Source organism: Gracilinanus agilis, chromosome 3 (genome assembly GCF_016433145.1).
Source record: "Gracilinanus agilis isolate LMUSP501 chromosome 3, AgileGrace, whole genome shotgun sequence".
Taxonomy (NCBI): Eukaryota; Metazoa; Chordata; class Mammalia; order Didelphimorphia; family Didelphidae; genus Gracilinanus; species Gracilinanus agilis.
In genome coordinates this window covers 547,699,650-547,712,999 of record NC_058132.1, presented here as the reverse complement: position 1 = coordinate 547,712,999, position 13,350 = coordinate 547,699,650, and positions in this window count along the sequence as shown.

The window sequence follows — 13,350 nt, the reverse complement described above, 5'->3', positions numbered from 1 at the left end:
CAGCAGCAATTATTAGAGAAGAAAAAGAAATTGAAGGGATCAAAGTAGGCAATTAGAAAACTAAACTATCACTCTTTGCAGATGATGTGATGGTATTCTTAGAGAAAATAAAAAGCTAGAGGAAATAAGTATTAACTTTAGCAAAGTTGCAGGATACAAAATAAATCTACATAAGTCATCAGCATTTCCATATATTTCCAACAAAACTCAGAAGCAAGAGTTATAAAGAGAAACTCCATTTAAAATTACTCTATACAACATAAAATATGTGGGAATCTATTTGCCAAGATAAATTCAGGAATTATATGAACACAAATACAAAATACTTTTCATACAAATGAAGCTAGATCTTAACAATTTGAAATATATTATTTGCTCATGAGAAGGATGAGCTACATAATAAAAATGACAATCCTACCTAAATTAATTTACTTATTCAGTGCCATACCTATCAAACTACCAAAAGACTCTTTTATAGAATGAGAATAAATTTTTAACAAAGTTTCTCTGGAGGAATAAAAGAAAAAGAATATTAAGGGAAGTACTAAAAAGGGATGGAGGCCATTTAGTACCAGATCTTAAAGTGTACTATAAAGCAGTGGTCATCAAAACAATATGGTACTGGCTAAGTGATAGAAGGGAGGATCAATGGAATAGATTTAGGATAAAGGACCTCTGCAAGCTAGTTTTCAATAAACCCAAAGATCCCTGCTTTTGTGATAAGAGCCCATTCAAAATGGTTAAATGACTTAAATATAAACAGGGAAATTATAAGTAAATTAGATGAACACGGAATAGTTTACCTATCAGGTCTACTGGAAAGGAAAGAATTTAAGATCAAGCAGAAGATATAGAATACTACAAAATGTAAAATGAATAATTTTTATCATATTAAATTAAAAAAGTTTCTGTGCAAACAAAACCAATGCTCTAAAATTAGAAGGGAGGCAAAAAACTGAGAAAAAGTTTTTATAACAAAAATCTCTGACAAAAGTTTAATTTCTCAAATTTATAAGGAACTAAGTCAATTGTGCAAGAAATCAAGCCATTCCACAATTGACAAATGGTCAAGGGGCATGAATAGACAGCTTTCAGATGAAGAAATCAAAACTATCAATAATCATATGAAAAAGTGTTTGAAAACTCGCCTGTTTAGAGAAATGCAAATCAAAATAACTCTGAGGTACCACCTCACACCTAGCAGATTGGCCAATTATGACACTAAAGGAAAATAATAAATGTTGGAAGGAATGTGGCAAAATTGGGACACTAATGCATTGTTGATGGAGTTGTGAATTGATCCAACCATTCTTGAAGACAATTTGAAATTATGCCCAAGAGGCTTTATATTGCTGGGTTTTCACCCAAAGAGACAATAAAAAAGTGTTGTACAAAAATATTCATAGCCATGCTCTTTGTAGTGGCAAAAATTTGGAAAATGGGGGGATGTCATTCGATTGGGGAATGGTTAAACAAATTGTGGTATATGATGATGATGATGATGGAATATTATTGTGCTGTAAGGAATGATGAACTGGAGGAAAGATCCTCCATGAACTGACACAGAGTGAAATAAGCAGAACCAAGAGAACATTGTACAAAGAAAGTGAAAGATTGTCAAATGATCCATTATAATGCACTTTACTACTAGTAACAATGCAATGATCTAGGACAGTCTTGAGGGACTTATGAGAAAGAATACTATCCACATTGAGAGAAAGAATTGGGGAGTAGAAACATAGCAGAAAAAAAATATGACTTATCACATGTTTATATGGGTGTATGAGTTGGGGTTTTGGTTTTAAAAGAGTCCTCTATTGCAAAAATGAATAGTATGAAATTAGGTATCAAGTAATAACATTTGAATAACCCAGTGGAATTACTTGTTAGCTCTGGGAGGGGAGAAGGAAGACAGAAGGGAAAGAAAATGAATGACAGAAATATGGAAAATATTCATATAATAATAATTAAAAATATTAAAAACGGAAAAAAACAAGTATTTGTTAAGTTCATACTATGCTCAAGTCACAAGTTTATTCTACTTAAAAACTTAAGCACTAAGGGGATTTAGAAGAAAGATATATTTAGAATTGCAATTTACCTAAAAACTGCTGCTCTATGTAGGACTTTATTCCACTAAATCTTTTTTAGCTTAAACTTTTGGGGGTTTTATCATGAGTTAGATTTATTTCTGTTGCTTTTTTGATCAGAAGAAGGAGACAAAATACAGTTAGGAGAAATATATGCAAGCTCTAATGCAACAAAGAAACAGCTAATCCCAAAGGTACAATAAGTCAAGGGAAAAGTCTAAGAGTGGCATCACTAGGCTATTACAGATGACATTCTCATATTGCAGATTTATTACAATAGAACCAATTTCAATGAAAGAAAATATACTTTTCACAAGGTTTTTAGGTGAATGCCCTTTATCAGATCATATGTACCATTTTGTGATCGAGGGAATGTGGTCATTGTGTATCTATATAATTTAGTACTTGAGAATATTCAACATTGAATAAATATATAATATAGGACCTTCTGAGACTTTATATTACTCTAATTCATTTATGATTGAATGTATTATGTCCAAGAATTCACTTATCCTTTTTATTCAATTTCTTGTTTGTATATAGAACTTGTTTGTATATAGGACTTGATGTCAGTGTTCTGGGCTTTTCAATGGAAACAAATATACATATATAATAATATATCATTTTGATATATAAGGAGCCTGAACCAGAAGAAATTTAATATCAACAAAGAAAAAAGTGAACTCGAATTTTAGGTATTGATTCAGTATCTATCAAGCATGTTAGCCAATGGAATTCGAAGACAAAACAAACTACCCACTCAAAAATTCAAAACAAAACAAAAACAATTGTCCTAAAGTAGGTTAAATTCTAAAACAATTTTTAAAAATAACATTTACAAGTGAAATTAGTGCATTTGTGTAGGATACTGAGAAATTTGAGGATGTAAGATGGATCATAGAAATGACCTACCATTGATTCTATAATGAAAGAGGATTTGCAGTTAAGATAATCAGGATTCAAACCATGCTTTGTTGCTTAGTTTGTCCTCTCTCTGAATCTTAAATTTCTTAAACATAAAATGGATGGTTGGATTCAGTTACCTCTAAGATGCTTTTGAGTTCTAAATGTTATAAATGAAGAACTCATCTGTAGCTACTACCAAAGCTAGTCTCAATAGTTATAGTTTTACAAAATTCATCAAATTTGCAACTGGATGTCATCAGCTAAGCAGAAAAAAAGTACCTCATGAAGCAGGAAGAACTGAGGAGTCTTTGCCTCAGAGGAATGAACCAGTTTCAGTTCATGCATTTCATCCAGATGTTTGTTAATTTAAAAATATTGAATGGAGATATAAATATACACAATAAAATATTAAGTAGAAGCCTATTAGTTCCCAAAGCTCCTCTTCTTTATTAGAAGAATAAGCCTTTAAAATTTTCTGTGTTGTTCATTTAATAACCTGGGAAACTATATGCAGCATTTTGAATGCTCAGTGTCCTTATCTCTATCACTAGTAATTTTATAGAGAGTGGTGGCAGCAGCAGTGGCAACAGCAGATCTGACCAAAAAGCTTAAGTAAGAAACACCCAAAGACCACCAACCATCTTAGAATAACAAAAACACCTCAAAATAATACTGGAGCAACTGAATCAACAGAAGAAGAGATGAAGTAATACTTTAGCTGGAATGTTGAGAAGCAACAAAGAAGTCTGATCTCACTAGAGTATAAGGAGTGAGTGTTGAATAAGCCCCTAGTGGGTCTCAAATGCAATTTTGAATAAGCCACATGAGAAAGAGAAGAGCTGACCTGTCTAGCCTCAGCAGGGTAAAAAGTGGAAACCCCAATAAAAAAGAAATGCCAATAGGAATAAAGGAATGAAGTGGTTTTTGCATAATCCACATGGAAGAGAGGCTGGGCACAGCTCAATATGGGCAATAGTGGGAGGAACTCAGCTCAACAAGATACAGTCTAGGCAGGATTGGGTAGAACTCAACTCCATCTAGTTGAATAGTTCCAAACTTTCACAGAACAGGCCAACCAGACTACCTTTGTAAAGTGCTCAATTTGAAACCCAGGCACTGAGTCAACACCAGGCACAATATAGGCATAGAAGAGTATTCCCTCCATGCCAGGCACAGAGATAATCTTCAAGCATGTAGACAAAATCAAGAGGAAAAAATAATCCTCAAATGAGCAAAAAATAGAGAAAAAAACCTGACACTAGAAAAAATATCTCAATAAGGGAGATGACCAAAATACCAGCTCAGAAGAAGATGTTCATACAAAACTGAAAATGTGTGAAGCCTCACAAGAAAGTGTGAAAAGATGTCAAGCCCACAGTGAAGCCCTGGAAGAGTTCTAAAAAAAAGGATAGAAAAAAAGAAACAGAAGAAATATCAGAAAATGAAAAAAAACTTAAAATAAAAATTTACTGAAGAAAATAGTTCCCTAATAATGGAAATACAATACCTCCCTAAGAAAAATAGACTCCCTAAGAAAAGAAATGCAAATCCTCAAAGAAGAAAATGGATCATTAAAAATTAGAAGTGAACAAATGGAAGCTAATGACTTCATGACAGAGTAGAAAACAGTAAAACAAATTCAACAGAAGAAAAATAGAAGAAAATAGATTCAAGAGAGATAATATAAGGATTGTTGGATTGCCTGAAAGTTAAAATTAAAAAAAGAAACAAAACCTGGACACCATGTTTAAAGAGATTATCAAGAAAAACTTCCCTGATGTTCTTGAACAAAAGGAGAAAATAGAAATTGAAATAATCCACCAATCAACTCCTAAAAGAAATCCAAAATTTAAAAATCTCAGGACTTCTATAGCCAAATTTCAGAAATCACAAGTTAAGGAGAAAATATTATAAGGAGAAAAAAAATAAAAATTGAAATATTGTGGAAACACAATAAAGATTACACAGGACCTAGTAGTTCTACATTAAAAGATCATAAAACATGGACTATGATATTTCACAAGGCAAAAGATCTAGACTTGTCTGGTGAATGAGAGTATAATACTTCAAGGGGAAAATATACATTTAATGAAATAGAGTAATTATAGGAATTCCTGACAAAACCAATTCAATGATCAAATTTGAAGCTCAAGAGAGGCATGAAAAGGTAAAAAACAAAACAAAAGAAACAAATAAAAAACTCCATGGAATCAGTGGGGTTAAACTCATTACAACCCTGCATGGGAAAGTGGTAACCAGGATATGTAAGATTCTATTGTACAAGAGATATCCAAACTAATTAATGTATTTAAGTAATCAATGGGAACAATGAAGTTAAACTGATTATATTCCTTGCCTAGGAAAATAATAATTAGAACACTTAAGATATTTATGTATAAAGGATATTAAGATATTTAAGATACTAAAATAATCAAGGAAAACAAAAGGAATTAACTGACTACATTACCACTAAGAAGGTAATAACAAATATGCTTAAGACATCTATGGTGCTTGAATTACTTAAGATACATAAAGTAGTTAGGATGCTTATGGTACTGAAGATGCTTAGGAATTTTATCACTATTAGGGTAAATAGAAGCATATACAGATAGAAAGCAGAACAGATAGAGATGATAATAATGAGATATTTTTAAAACATCAAGGAATAATAAAGTGTAATATGTTGTGAAAAGAGAAAAGGAGAGAAATTTGAGGGTAAATTATCTTGAATGTAGAGGCATAAAAGAATCACTACAGTGGAAGGAAAGATGAGGGAGAGGTAGTCAATACATGAACCTTATTATCATTTGGATTGGTATAATGTAGGAATAATATTCACACTCAGGTAAAGAAATCTATCTTTCCCAATAGGGAAGTAAAAAGGGGAAGGGGAAAAAACAAAGGTGGAGAGCAGATAAAAGGGAAAAGAGGTGGGTAAACACAAGCAAAAATATTTATGAATAGGGAAAGGCTGAAAGGAGAAAAAGAGGATAAACAGAGGAAATTAAGATGAAGGGAAATACTCAGTAATAGTAAGTCTTAATGTGAATGGGATGAACTCACCCATAAAATATGATAGGATAGCTGAATGGATTAAAAACCAGAATCCTACAATGTGCTATATATAAGAAACTCATTTAAATCAGAGAGACACAGAGTAAAGATTAAAGACTGGAAGAAAATATGCTGTGTTTCAGCTAAGGTTAGAAAAAAATCAGAGGAAACATTTATGATCTCAGACAAAGGAAAAATAAGAACTCACCCAATTAAAAGAGATAAGGAAGGAAATTACTTATTCATAAAAGAAACCATAGACAATGGATAGACAATAAAGTAATTTCAATATTAACACAAATGCGTTAAATAGCATAGCATCTAAATTCCTAAAGAAAAAAACTATATGAGTTACAAGAGGAAATAGACAAGAAAATTATGAGGGAACATTAACCTTCCCTTTTCAGAATCAGATGAATCGAACTAAAAAATAAACAAGAAAGTAGTGAAGGAGGTGAATGGAATTTTAGAAAAGTTAGACTTGATTAAACATTGAAGAAAACGAAATGGGAATTAAAAGAAATACACCCTTTCTCACCAGTATATGGCATTAACCCCCCCAAAATGATGATATATTAGAACAAAAAGCCTCAGAACCAAATGCAGAAAAGTAAAAATATTAAATCCATCCTTTTCAAACCATAATGCTATAAAATTATACTGACTAAAGGGCTAGAGAAAAAAGAGATTAAAATTAATTGGAAATTAAATAAATTTGTCTTTTTTCTGTTATACTCAGTATTTATTATAAGCATATGTCATTGAAGTACAAAAATGTCCAAAGAACACAGGCAAATATTCATAACAACAAAAATAAAGCAGTAAAAGTATCAGTAGACTTACATAAAAACAAAGTAGGTGAAAACAGTTGTATATTTACAAATAAACCAGTTAATGAAACTATACATATTTTTAAATACATGCATAATATTATTGCAGAAGCAAATAAATATGAATAAGAAAATAATAAAACAAATGTACTCAAAACAAGCAGTAATTAACACCTTTGTCCACTAATGTATATTTCTGTTCAAGGCACACATCACAAGAGTAAAAATGAGCAATATCATCTGGGTATGTCAATTACCATTTCTCTGTTTTCCCTTGTAATTTTGTGTTTGTCTTGTCTTAGATACAATAGATATAGCTGGCCTGGTTGGTGCATATTTGCCTTAATATTTGAGTTAGACAGCAGTGTTGTTGAGATCTTCCTCATCAGAACTATCATTGTTTATTCCTAAACCTGAACCTGTAAAGGGACCAGGAGAGTTAGCCATTTTACGATGTTCTTGTCATTTGTCTATTCTATCCGAGGGGTCTCTGCAGATGAAGCTCTAGGCAGAACAAATATTGTGTCTAAGTTTAGTCTTCCCTTTTTAGAACTGTTTATTACATTACAAAATGGTCGTCAATGGAAACAACCATTTCTGAGCAATCTTCTGGGACAGTTTATCTCTATAACTGGCAGGCTCTTTTGCTTAAAGATCCCCGAGTCACATTCGTATCCGGGAGGTCAGTGAGCTTTACCTACAGGAAATAAGTTGTTGAAAATTGGGGTCTTTTACAAGGACCCCAATAAACTCTGGGACCATTTTGTGAACAAGTAAGTTCTCAGTGTCTCCCCAGCTAGGTATAGAAAGTTTAGTACTTTTGAGCCGAAGTTGTAGCTAGGTGTTAAGTTTGTTTTATCTTCTCTTTTTTAAGAAATGCACTAGAGAATGTCTGCAATCTCTTCATAAAGAATATCCAGAAACACAAATCAATGATGAACTGTGGACTGCCACCTAAACATTAGCAGAGGGTGTTCAGGGAAGACTAGCATCTGTTGTGTGAGACCTTTTAAGGACAGCTCCTTTACCTTTGGTGTTCACTTTTTACCCAACTCAACTGTGGTGCTAAGAAGCTGTAACATACACAGTGGACACATTCCAAAAAAAATTATTGTGACAGGCAGGCTAAACCAGAGTGAGCTAAATGACAGGCTTCAAACCCATCAATGACTTGGGATATTTAGTGTGTGAAGACTTGATTGAGCAATTGAGAACAATTTCTTCCATAGCCCAGGAAGGTAGCTGAAGCAGATGCTGTGGAATGCTTAATGTTCAGTCAGATATTGAAGATGCCAAAATCATCAACTGCATTCCAGTCATCCTGATTCTTGTCTTACCACTGGACTGGATGACTCCTGAAGTGATTGATTACAAAGGAGGCAGAAATGGCATGAAAGAGAATGAGAAGATCAAATCCATAAAGAAGAGATCTGTGTTGGAAGCAATACTGTGGTTCACCAAGATATGAGGTATCTCAGTGAGAGCTGCCATTCATCTTTCTTCTCAAAAAAATTTTTTTTTCAGCATGGCCTCCAATTTCTGGTTCCTTTGTGCTTCAAGTCTTTTCCTCTGCCACATTTTGCCTCCAGCAAATGCCAAGCAAAGAATTAAGGATTTTGAGATCAAAATATAGAGCAGAAGGGGAAGGTTTTCCAAAGCCTTCCAGGAGGGCTCCCATACGTTGGTTGGATGAGTTGTGAAACTGCTCCTGGCTAGAGATCACCAGAAGCACAGAACAAAGGAAACAGAAAAAGGAAAAGGAGGTAGAGTCCACTCTAGAGATACTCTGTAGCCATTTTCCAAGGCAAGTAAAAACTAAATAAATTTATCTTAAAAAATGAGTGGGTCAAAGAAAAATCATAGAAACTATCAACAATTACATTAAAAATGACAACAAAGGACAATATTTTGGGTATGCAGCCAAAGCAGTACATGGTGAATAATTTATATCTCTAAATGCTTATATGAATAAAACAGAGAAAGAGAAAATCAATGACCTGGAGATACAATTAAAGTAGAAAAAGAACAATTTTAAAACAAATTTAAAATTCTGGAAATTAATACATTTTAAAGAAAACCATTGAACTAATAAATAAGACATGGAAATAGTTTTACAAAAAATATCAATAAAAAATATAAACCATTGATAAATTTGATTAAAAAAAGAAAGCAGAAAACCAAATTAAAATGAAAAGGATGAGTTTATAACCAATGAAGAAGAAATTAAAGCAATTATTATGAATTATTTTGCTCAGTTATATGCCAGTAAATCTGATAATCTAAATGAAATTTTTGAATACTTAAAGAAATACAAATTACTCATCTTAATAGGAGAGAATACTTAAACAAAACCATCTCAGAAGAAAAAAATGAATAAACCATCAATGAAATCCCTAAGAAAAAAAGCCCCAGGACTAGATAAATTCACAAATGAATTTTGTCACTCATTGTGTGACCTTGGGCCTCTCTTTTAGCCTCTAGTGTATTTACTTATAAAAAATCATAATATAGCATCAAAAGGCTATAGTGAGAAAAAAAAAAAGAAAGCCAGAAATTGCTTTGTAAATGTGACTTTTCTTAAAACTTAAACCTTTAGTACTATACCTGTGCTTTGTATTCCTTTTATAATAATTGAGCTTGATGATCCTTCGGGTAACACATTCTCAAAATGTGATTGGTACCAGGCAAAGACACTTTTAAGAAGTCTGAAAAGTTGTGAAAGCATTTTAAAAATAATAATTCATCTTAATTTTTAATGTGGTAAATATTAATAGATATATTAATGTAAATGTTTAGAGCTTATCAATAATTAAGAGAGTAAAATGCTCCTGAGAATAAGTTTGAGAACCATTTCTTTTGGTTCCTTTCAACCTCATGAATATATGGTCATTTTTATTCCTTTATTTCATTGAATGTATGCCTAAATAATTCTTAGGGAGGTGGTTACCACTTAAAAAATTATTGATAGTTATTTGAGAGGCTATGTGATGTAGGAAAATGGCTGGATTTGGAGTATTCTAATTGGGTTCAAGATTTGCCTCTCAGGTATTAACAATGTGAGCATGGGCAAGACAGTAATTTCTTTAGTTGTCCCCCACCCCCACCCCAGGCAACTCTCTAAAACTATAGATTAGATATCTATTGCAATCTATGTAGGAAAAGGGAATTTGTAGACTAGAAAAATACACAGAAAAACATGCTTAAATTAACTGGTGATTTCATTGATATGTGTACCATTAATCCCTTACTATGACTGCAAATCATACCTAATCATCTGAGTGTATATCACTCCCTTAAGTTTACCAGACAGGGTCAGCTCAATGTTTTGAATGTTTTAATCCCTTTCTCTTGAAACCTCATAAATACCAACAGAGAATGCTTATTAGTCATTTTTTGCTTGTCATGTGATTAGCTGATATTCTTTCTCCAATGATATATTTATTTGATTGCATTTAAAACACCATATTTCTAAACTACCATCCCTTACTCATGCCCATCAAGCGCCACTCCATTGTTCCCTAGTTGAAACTAATTTTCGTCTCATTTTTTAATAAATTTGTCCTTTTCTGACTTTCTACTTCATCCTTTTCCCCCATAGAGAGTGGTAATGTTCTTCCTCCTTTTTATATTCCCTCTTTTAGGTTCAAAATCATTTTGAAATAGATCAGGCTGAAATTATTTTAATTAAATTTCTTATCTTAGCTGCATTTGTATTCTTTCTCCTAGTTATGGATCCATTTCTTTTTTTTTTAATCTGTCAGTGGCCAATCTATTCAAAGACAGCTGATTCAGGAAATAAAACTAATATTACCAACAAGTATTTTCCTAAATGTCAAAATGCAATCAATTTCACATTTTCTGGCTACATTATTGTTTACTCACTATACCCAAAGCTTTCAACTGAAAAAATAAATTATTAATAAATTATGCCCAAAGTGCTTTAAAAATGCATATCCTTTGATGTAGTAATATCACTACTAGGTTTGTATCCCAAAAAGATTTTTAAAAAGGTAAAGTTTCTTTTTGTACAAAAATATTTATAGCTATGCTTTTTTTGGTGGCAAAATAATTGGAAAATTAGGTAGTGTCTTTCAATTGGGGAATGGCTGAACAAATTGTGGTATCTGATGGTGATGGAATACTATTGTACTATAAGGAATGATGCACTGCTTCATTTCTATAAGAACTGGAAATGAACTGATGCAGAGTGAAATAAGCAGAACCAGGAGAACATTAAATATAGTAACTGAAACATTGTGGGGTAATCAAATGTGATTGACCCTGCTACTAAAAGCAATGCAATGATCCAGGATAATGCTGAGGGACTTATGAGAAAGAAGTTATCCACATCTAGAGAAAGAATTGTGGGAGAAGAAATCCAGAAGAAAACATATGATTTATCACTTGTTTTTTGAGCATTTGATTTGGCATTTTGGTTTTAAAAGATTACTCTATTACAAAAATGAACAATATGGAAAAAATAAAATAAAATAAAAAATAAAATAAAATTTTCCATAATATATAGATATGACTTATGTGTTATTTGTAAAACGGCTTCTGTTATTTTAAAATTATTTTCTATCCTTATTTCTAACATTATATTTATGTGTATCTACATAAAAATAAGTATAGACCTATATATTTATATATGTCTCTATACAGAAATAGATATATACATGTATATTTCTTTACATATGTGTCACATATGTTAAAAATAAATGAATATATTCAAAATATGAATATAAAAATGGAAAATATAAATTCAAAATAAGTAATAATAAAAATTAAATATTTATAGAAAATATAGAAAACTTATTAATATACACATAGGGAAAACATGGAAATTAAAAATAAACTCTTCTCTCGTTTAAGTGTTTATAACAGAGAACAAATAAAGTATAAGGCCACATCTAAGGGATGACCTCTTACAATTACAGATTGCACTAATTGCCAGAAAAGAATTCACAAAGAATAGGCAAGTCACTTGAGATTTGAATTACAGAAATTAAACTTTCTTAAAGGTAGGGCATTTTAGTCTCTATCTAAAGAAAATGCTCAGATAATCAGAACTGAAAGTTTAAAAAAGAAGCTCATTGGTTTTCTAAAAAAAAAAGACTGCATAGGAATCCATTCACAATTAAATAGGGAGGTTTTTATTTAGTGTACTGTTTAGGACAGACAGCATGTCCCCTCCAGAAACACTTTGAACACTCAAAAAATCCAACTATACTAGAATGTATTTTGATAACAATGTGCATGTTTTTTAATTAGAAGATGAAAAGTAATAGAGAATGAAATAAAAGAAGTGGACTAAATGAACTCTCATAATCTTCTCCATTGTTGTAATTGAATGGCTTATAAAATAATAGCATACAAGCATGATTTTTTTGAATTAAAAATGAAAAACAGGGAATATTTATTACAATGATGGTGTTCTTTGTAATTCTTATAATATTTTTTTTCATAATGCCTTTTTACCTTATTTCATTTTTAGATCAAAGGCCAGTCTCAGCATTTTTCTCTATAGAGTGGAAGACACATCATGAATTTTAAACAAAGGAAGCACCAGTTTCAAGCAGCTGTTGAATTTTCTGCTTATTTTTCATTTTTTGCTTTTCAACTCTGTATAACCCCCTCTTACCTACTGCTGACTCGCCTGCTGTTCTAGGGATCACACCTGTTCTTAAAGATAGGCGTTGGTGGGTTGGGAATTTGAAAACGACACCTGGCTTTGGGTTTCCTATTCACAACTTTCATTTATCGGCAGGTTCAACTTGCTGGGTCTTGTTAAATGCTGTCCTAATGCCCTCTCTCTTGGAATGATTCTATTTCTCTTTATGCTCTAGAGGAATTATTGTTCTCGTGCAAAAGTTAAAAATAAATCAGCAGGAAATGATAATGTAAGAAAATAATTGAGTTATTTCTTCTTTTATGAAAGTATAGAAAAAAACAAGAAGCCCTAACATAAGGAAAGGTTTTCATTATCCATAATTAAGCACTGGAACACACTTTCAAGTTAAATATAGGCAATCCATAATTTCTAAGGATTCTCTATTACATGTGGCCAATAAGCCTTGTCTCTTCTTTATTTCTGTTTTTCATCTACTCTTAACAATGATTATAATGATAAAAATAATTAAAATAAACTAAAGACAACTGTGATTTCATAATTAGGGGAAAGAAAATGATGCTTAAAAATAAAGTAAAACTCATTCTGAGGCAAATGTTATCTAATTAGTTGTTGGTCCCTCAGTTTAAAAATATGAGCTTTTCCCAAAATATTTTACCTCATTTTATAATATTTCCTGAAATCCCACTAATTGAAGATTTATCTATTTTAGTATTCTCTTAAAAACCTTGTTGTTACAGCAACTGGACTTTTACCAGAATAATGATTCTTAGGTCTAGGGAAAAGGAATCTTAAGAGAGACAGAAGTAAGATTCAGGATTCAGATAGACCAATGCAAGGA